Source organism: Salvelinus fontinalis, chromosome 19, assembly GCF_029448725.1.
Source record: "Salvelinus fontinalis isolate EN_2023a chromosome 19, ASM2944872v1, whole genome shotgun sequence".
Lineage (NCBI taxonomy): Eukaryota > Metazoa > Chordata > Actinopteri > Salmoniformes > Salmonidae > Salvelinus > Salvelinus fontinalis.
In genome coordinates, this window is record NC_074683.1 from 48,962,916 (window position 1) to 48,972,185 (window position 9,270).

The window sequence follows — 9,270 nt, forward strand, 5'->3', positions numbered from 1 at the left end:
CCCCCTAATGTGAGGGGAGACAATGACAAGGATGGAGTAGGATCGAAGGACACAAGAGGGTTCGATATTCTCAGCACAAGGCTATGGATATGAATAGTGAACTCTTTTCATAACATACTCTGTAAGATATTATACAATGTTACAGCTAGAGTGTACTTTTTCTTGAAATGAATAAACCAAATCAATGGTGTCTTTTGCCTTTATTCAATATATTTGTGAAACATTACTGTATAACATAGTCCTCCTGCACATATCACGCAATTGTTGTTAACCCATACATGTTGCCCCATAGTAAAAGTTATACCAATCCCTTAAAGACATATGGTTATTCAACATAAACTTCAACTGGGTTCTCCTGATCAACACCTCGGTGCTTAACTGTGTGACAGTAGAAAGACTGTCAATGTCTTCTTCCTCACATCCCTCTGCAAGCCTCAGCCCATGGATGAGTTTGGTGTATATGTCCCAGAGTGTTGTTCCATAGAGTATGGTGATTGAGAGATGCCCAGTGATTTCACCTATGTTTTCAGAGGGGCTCTGGATCAAGACTTTGATGTGAGGCCTATTTTCGTCTACAATGGCAATGTTGTCCGCGTACTCGCTCATGGTCTGGTACAGTGCGGAGACGTATTTCATCACAGCATATGGGATGACAATACCCCCACCATACATGTGTCTAGGAGGGAAAGATGTACAGTCGAGGTCTTGGAAGGCTCGCGGGGTTGCCATTGCCATCTCCTGAGTGACTCTGTGGAGAATTCCAAGGTCGTCGAGGGAGACAGATCGCCAAAGAGCTAGGACATTTCTGAGAGCATCATAGTCCTTGTCAGTGCCGAGTTGATGGGAAGGTACGCACACGTAGCTGTCTGCACACTGGGGGAAAGAAAAGGATGCTATTCCACTGGGTCCCCTGGTAATGCTGACAAAGCCTTTCGCCGAACACAGGCCGCATATGAATTGAAACTCCCCTCGGGGAGAAGCGACCAGAACGTCTAAAGCTCCTTTCGCTCTGTCCGAGGCCCAGAGACTTTTTGACATCATGAAGGCTAAGACATTGATGAGAGCCTGCCTGTTGTCGTCATCATAGACAGATAGGGTTCGATTGAAAGGCACTGTGTCCGTGCCAGCTATCTTGATACAGGAGCCACCGTTAATGTCAACGTTCCACTGGGATGAAAGTTTAGATGGATCATTAGTCAGGATCCTTGTCTTGTTGTCATTGAGGACAGTGAACTTGACTGGTATTTTGTCCAAGGTGCCTTGCTTGTATGCGGTAACTGTCATGTTGTCAATGATGAACAGAGTGCTGCAGTCTCCAAAGGGTATGAGCCCTTGCAAGTCAATCTTGAACATGGTAGGCTGATGTGCTTCACTGACCTTGTTCATTGTATGGGTGAACACATACTCCTTCTGACTGAAAGACATCTTTACCCGTGCTTGGGATGCTAAAGGTATACTATCACCGGTCTGTACTCAATGCATGTATACGAAATGGTATATACAGTGCTTTTCGTCTCGATCACGAGAGCCACCGTCTTTCATTGACACACCGTCCTATCCTTCTCTTCTTGTCTTCACCGTAGACACGCTGGATAAGCCTGTGACCGGGGATATTGTTGGTGAACAGGTCCTTGTAGAAGTTTTTACAACCGGTGCAATGATACGTAACCACCCTGCAGTCAGAGGGAGGACGTCTCCTCTTTCCGAGCGTGGCCCGGACAGGGGTGATCCATTTTTTCTCCTTAAAGGTCTCGATCCAGGTTCTCATGACTTTTGCGTCGGCGCAACAGTACGGCATGATGCAAAGAACAGATTCTGGGTACATAACGGGCCCAGAGCTGAACGCGTCAGGGGTCTGTATCTGCAACATGAGTACAGTCTGATACAGAAGGCCTGCCAGGTCAACTAGAGTCCTCTCGCACAGCTCGCTTCTCACTATGGAAAGCCTACCAGTAGTAGAGTAGGTGATCCCAGCGTCTTGCAACATGACAATCGGCAACGAAAGCAAGATGGAGGCGTCAGAGCAAGAGTCGTTGTCGACAAGGGACAGTATGCCTTCCGATATGGCTTCCGTGAGCCTTTTCCCGAGCGAGGCGCTTAGGTTCCTGTAGACATTACGGGGCTGTAGGGACATGTCCTTGGTGATCACATTGCTGCAGACCTCGAGTTTCTCACCGGGCAGACGCGCCACAGTTTCCCTGTTGATCCTTAGGTGCTCCAACTCACTACTACCGCAGACGGGTATCATGTGTTCAGGGCAGTTGTTCATTACCGCGTTGAAAGCCGTGGTTGCCCTCTTCAACCTCTGTCTGACTGAGGAGATTGAGGTGAGCAAGTGCTCTTTGCAATCATCCAGGCTGTGGGAGCCAAGGGCAGAACTGTACATGTAGCGGGGTAAGCAGTAGTCTATAATGCAGTGAGCTAAAAGCTTTCCAGAGCGGTTCACCAAGGTAGAGTCAGCATAGTGAGCTATCAGCACCCTGGAGTTGGCGAAACATTTGTTGAAAGGCTGGTAGGGGTGTGAAATGATCTCTGTGTAAGACGAGGAATCGATTGGCGTTAGGGTTCTGGGGGCCGGGGTGTGATGCTCCTCCGTGTTGTCATCTCTAACGGGTTTGGACCCGTGTTCATTATCACCGTCAGACACCACGCTTGTGTCGGAACGCTTGGCCTCGCATATGAGCGATCCACCGAACATGGCCGTGATACACCCTGTGTTAGCCTGGAGGTTCAAGGGGTATCTGTAGAAGGCTGCTTCGCAAGGGTTACACTTGTGATACTCGGGGCATTCGACTGGCTTGACAGAGAGTCCTGTAATGTGCTGTAGCCACGTCTTCACAGTTTCTAGGTAGGTCGTTTTAACACTGGAGTTGGCTACCTGCAAGCGATCCAGTGTTTGTTGACTAAAGTGCTTGTTCTTTGATGATTTGATGAGACTGCTCCAAGGAAAGAACCCTGCTGCCATCTTGGACGCGATGAGTTGCGATGCTTTGCACGCTAACAGGTCTCTGAGGATGGCTTCCTTGCGCGAGAACATGTGGTTCATGCAGTATTTCCAGTCCTTGTACAGCGTTCTCACTGTGATGGTGTCGCTCGACGCAGACTCGTAGCCCTGTACGGGAACCAGTGTCGTAGAGACCGCAGAGAACCCAGAGTCCAGCTTCAACGTTATAACATCGTCCACTCGGTAAGAGGTGAGGAAGGAGCTAGCTCGATGTAAGTCTAACCACTGCCCGTGATCGTCCAGGATCGGTTCCCTCTCCAGGTATAAGATTACATCTCCAGCCTTGAGCTGGTGCCAGGGAGAGGTTGAAAAGCAGGACAACACGTCAGTCTCCAGTTTGACACAGTCTCCCCTCATGACGCAGGATATGAAGGTGTCCGTCACGGCAGAATCACAAGGGGAGCGCATACTTTTGAAGGCCGACAGCCCCCTGACCTTTACGGAGATCGAAGACAGATCACCCTTGTCGTCTAGGTTGTGACTGAGAGCCACGTAGGTCTTCTTAGCTACGTGACAGTAGACCGAGCAACTGTTTTCATACTCCAGCTTGACTCTCCTGTCTTTAACGAAGGGCCCTGTGACATCCGCAACTTCTTCGGACCCAGGGACTCTTGCCACAAAGACGGGATATCCTTCCTTGGTGAATGTTCCTTTCGGGTCTCTGGCTACATTTCGGTGTGTGTTACCTCTGCCTATCACGTACATCCTCTCGAGAGTGTCCTCAACCAAGGCAGTGTGCACGTAGTCCAGAAAGGCAGGCACCTGGGAGCCAGCCCTCTTAAACATGTCACCCACAGCTTTCCGGCCATCACAGGCGAAGCTCTCGAGGAGTTTGATGTCAGTGTCCCCGGACCGGGGCGTATCTGTTCTGTGCACGACTACATCAGACACGTCCCTTTCGGGGATGTCCCGGGGACCGTATCCGACTGAGACCATGACACTGTCAGTGTCTCCGTAGACAACAGGGCAGCTGTGCTGGTAGAACGTAGACACACAGTTGTTTACAACGGCAATCTGTTGCCTGCCGTGGCCAGATATGAGAGGCCCGCAGGGACGAGGAGCCGTTCCGTAGAAGGAGTTGGCTAGGACTTTACACTCTCCCTCCTGTAGCTTGTAGTAGACCCGCTCGGCCTCGCTGATGTCAGGGTTCTTGAGTTTCCTCTTGAACTCAGCTCGCTGGTTGAGATAGTACTCTACCGAGGAAGAGAATATGCCCGGGGCACGGATGAAGCAGCCTTGGGTCTGGTCGTACTTGAGAATGAGCGATGCGTACTGAAACCCCTCAGCCTCCCAGTTGTAACACACCCAACCCGATAGATCGTGGGGAAAGTCAACGGGAGGCCAGGGGATGGTGGTCTCAGGTGAGATGTTGAGAGCGCACATGATCGAGGGGTACATACTGGAGAAGTCAAAGGACAGCTCCAGACCCATGCCGGGCCCCGAGTAGTGTAGGCCAGTGAGTGGGTCACACACAGATCCTCCCTTCCACATGTCACTGTCACCATTGTCTGAGGCGAGATTAGGATCCCATCGCAGTCGGCTGTTCAGTTCCATGCCCAGGGGTCCCGCTTTCACTCTGAGGGTATCGAGTGTAAACTTGAGCTGGGGGATCTGAACCGAGTGAATGCTCTGCACAAAGCCGCAAAAGTTATCCCCTCTCCCGTGTACCACCACGTCTATATTGAGAGTGGCCCTACATCGATGAAACAGAGTTGATACTGGGTTGAGAACTTTAGCCAGCCTGGCGCACAGCTGTGAGTCGACCAAGTTGTAGACGAGCACGGCAAATAGACTCCTACCTCCGAGTCTGATCATCTCGTCCATGCTAGAGTAACCCACGTCCGCTAGCTTGCAAAGCTTTCTGGTGTCCTTTGGAACCTTTCTGTGTAGCTTCCTGACCTTGGAGATGACAAAGGGTGCCACGTCGTTCAACTTCATGCTGGTACACGCAAACTTTATATCTCTGGTCCCCGCCATCCTGTACAGATCTATGATGTTCATACCGCAGCTGTTCATCTTGAAGTGGCCCAGCTTGGCCTTGTCTTTGTTGAACGTTTGGATGTGCACAGATATCAGTTGGAGCTTGTACTCGGTCAAGGTTCCGTTGAGCAACACAGAGCCTACGCTCTTCAGCATCTCCTTGTACATATCAAGGTAACGTACGTTTTCAAACTGGAAGAACGGTACCATGTCATGGGCCAGGGCCTTGGTGACAAAGAGGCCGTACCAGGCTCGCAATAGCGAGGCTCCTCGTTCCTGGGTAACGGCGTCTCGGAACTTGGTGTAATTCGATTGAGTGTAAAAATGCACACGCTGCTCGATCACTCTCACATCGAATTCGGCGTTGAACACGTACAGCAGTTCTATGCCGTACTTGTACAGCAGTTGGATCATCTTCTCCAGGACTGCGAGTTCTCCGGAGCACGGGTAAAACATAATCCTTCTGACATCGTCTATACCGGCACCCCTGGCTAGTTCGTGGTCAGCCTCTGGTTGGTGGTTGTGTGTTACCTTACATTTGTTATAGACAACTATCAGCTTCTTCCTGTGGTGGTCAGGTGAAGTCTTGGGTATGTGGGAGTTGAGGATCACGAGAGAGATGCAGGTTATCTCGTGCTGCTGACCTGGCATGTCAGGAGATAGAGTAGGGATAGAGACGTGCTTACTATGTTTTGGCAATTGTGACCTGCCAGTGTCTAGCATGTGAACCAGCTTAGTCCTGTACTCTGTCATGCCCTCGACCGTACGCTCAGTGCAGTAGGGGAACCTGTAGGCGAATGAGTCGCATCTTAGGGACATGTCTCGGTATGATTTGTCAAACACGGTCTCAATGTCCAGACACGCTGCCTTGTAGAAATAGGCCACGTGTTTACTGTCAAAGAGCTTAGTCTCAGCCTCAGACAGGTCGTGATCATAGATGAGTTCGGATACTGAGAGCACCTGGTTCAGCTTGTTTGCAGACATGAAATAGACCCTACCGAACATGACATTGGAGCACAAGGCAGGCGTGTTACCGTCTCGAGCAATGTAGTAGCCCTTGTCGGGGCAAAAGTCTCCGAAAGTGAGTGCTCCCCTTACAGATTCTACATACCTTTTGGCCAAGGATATACATTTAAGCGGGAAAACGAGAGCATTTACTTTCCGCTTAATGTCATCATGGAGAACGTGGACGTTCACTGGCTCAGCAGCAAAGTGTTTAGACCAATTTCTACCAACCAGCTCCCAGGTCTCTTCCTCGCCATCCTGATCGCGACCCAAGTCTAGGTCATAACCCACAACAGGAGCTATACCAGTGACTTTGAAGTGTACCGTAGTGTAGATTTTGATATCTCGAGCCTGCACCACCAACCCTCTGCATAACAGCGCCTCCTCCTGTCTGTTAAAGAGGACAGACTTGATCATCACCCCTACCAGATTAGGTTCAAGGTCAGGGTTTACAACTCTACGCTCGGGGTAGATGTCAGGAAAGTAATCCACGAAAGGCACGGCTTTGTTCATGATTGTTACTCAAGAGACCTAGGGGACTTTATTTTACAGAGTGTAGTCACATATTTTCGTAGAACTACTGTTCAGTGACAACCTGAAACCCTTTGTATGGTATCAAGCATCCAACTGATGCTAAGATATCAAATGTTGAACTAAGGAGCATATGGAGAGCAAAGGATGAAAGATCTTAATCGAAACCAAGTACAGACCTACACAACCAGGGCTGAATTATCCGTTCAGGGCTGAATTACCCATTTGTGACCAAGTCTGAGGTACCCGACCACGGCTGGCTCATCACAACAGAGCTGAGTTATCCATTTGCGACCAAGTCTGAGGTGCCCGATCACGGCTGGCTCATCACAACAGAGCTGAGTTATCCATTTGCGACCAAGTCTGAGGTGCCCGACCACGGCTGGCTCATCACAACAGAGCTGAGTTATCCATTTGCGACCAAGTCTGAGGTACCCGACCACGGCTGGCTCATCACAACAGAGCTGAGTTATCCATTTGCGACCAAGTCTGAGGTGCCCGACCACGGCTGGCTCATCCGAGCAGAGCTGAGTTATCCATTTGTGACCAAGTCTGAGGGGCCCGACCACGGCTGGCTCATCCGAGCAGAGCTGAGTTATCCATTTGAGACTAAGTCTGAGGTGCCCGACCACGGCTGGCTCATCCGAGCAGAGCTGAATTATCCATTTGTGACTAAGTCTGAGGTGCCCGACCACGGCTGGCTCATCCGAGCAGAGCTGAATTATCCATTTGTGACTAAGTCTGAGGTGCCCGACCACGGCTGGCTCATCCGAGCAGAGCTGAATTATCTGTCTCCAGTCACATGCTCATCTATCCGAACACGGCTGACTTATCCAAATACGAGACACTGACTTCTCTGTTCAGAGCTGAAGTGTCCGATCCAGTCACGTGCTCATGTATCCGAACACGGCTGACTTATCCAAATACGAGACACTGACTTCTCTGTTCAGAGCTGAAGTGTCCGGTTCAGTCACGAGCTCATCTATCCAAACACGACTGACTTATCTAACTCAGACAAACTGACTTCACTGTTCAGAGCTGAAGTACCCTGTCAAGGACATGAGGTTTAGTGTAACATGTATGCCAAGGAGTTAGGAAGTAGGCTCTAGGGCTCTCAATTGTGTTAGACCAGAGAAGACAACACTATCAAAGCATGGCCACTAAGAAAAATACAACGGTGTCAACCTATTGTAATGTTTTGCCTCACAGACAAGCAAATACAGCTGTGTTAGAAACAGTGAACGTGCCTTCCAATAGGAGAGCCTTCTTCTTAGCGGTTGACAATGACATACTACACGATAGGATATCAGATGAGCTGTCTTTCGGAGCGTTGTCACCAAAGGACAGAGCTACTTTCCAATTTCTCCTTTACCTGACATATTGCTGCAAAGGCGAGGTTCTCCAAGTGACTCTGGAGAACACAGATTTCTGCAGTATGTCACCACCTATCAGAGAGGATTTTGCTCAGGGGCGCCTATTCTGTTTTATCCTAGACATGAGTAACGAGGAGCCATGTGAAACAAATACGCCGTCGTCTAGCCTCGGTGTACAGTCCCAGTTAAGCACACTGGCCGCCTCTGGTGATACGGATGGGGATGTGTCCAGTACCCAGTTGCTCAGACTCATGAACATGAGTGTGAACATGGATGTGTTCAGAGGAGATGGCGCCAGGTCTGACACCAATTACGACACGTCCCCACATCAAGCAACTGACAATGAGATGACAGAAGCCTTTGAGGAGGCGTTCAACGCTTTCATGCGACTGCAATTGGTTAGGAAAAGGGCATCATCCGTCAACAATGCTATGATAGTGATGAGAGACAGCAAGGGAGAGCTAGGCTCCATGTTCGACTGGGTGGATATCCGCAGTGATACACTGAATGCTACCAAGGTGGATAGGAAGAAGGTGAAGGAACTCCAGGGTTCCATGTACACCCCAGCCTGTCAGTCAGGGAGGCAGGTGGTTTCCTTACCGGAGTCTATAATGGACCTAAATCTCAATGTTCTGGAGACCTCCATAGGGAGGATCACAGACAGTACAAGCAAAGGTGAATCCAAGAACCTGTTCCTAGCAATCATGTCTAAGCTGACGTGCGTGCAATGGCTGAACCAGAAGGTTGTTGAAACGTGCTACAACTCGACCATTCCAGAGGATGTGAGATTTGTGGAAAGACTGAAACGTTTCACGGTCGATCTCAACAGGTCCTCTGGAGGCATGGAGGTTGACATCAGAGGTCTCTTGGTATTCAGGTACTCTGTGGAGAAACTCATTGACAGGGAGAACCCGGACCTATTTCTCAACTCTCTGATCCACAGGCACATGCCCGTCACCAAGAGCCGCATTGCCAGGGTATTACGTGATGTAAAGAGTAGACGCAGAACTAAAGCTATCGCGTCTTTGCTGAGGAAAGGACAGTGTTATTGCAAGACGAGGCTCACCAAGGACCACATTGGAGCGTGTAGCGGAGAGTGTCAGACCTCATATTCTTGTTTCTACAACGCCTCAGAGGATCACCCCTTCATTGTGAGTAAAGACGACCACAGCTACTACTTTGCGCACCTGTACCCTCATCTGGGTAAACTGGAGCGCCTCAGCAAGGAAATGAAAGTCAGGTACAGAGGCCGCAGACAGTTCGAGAGCATAGTGGATATGGTGTTCAATATCCTTGTCAGGCACCAGTTCAGTGTGAAAGACTCACTATACCAAGGTTTGACAGACGTGATAGACGACAAAATGAGAAACTCGAGCT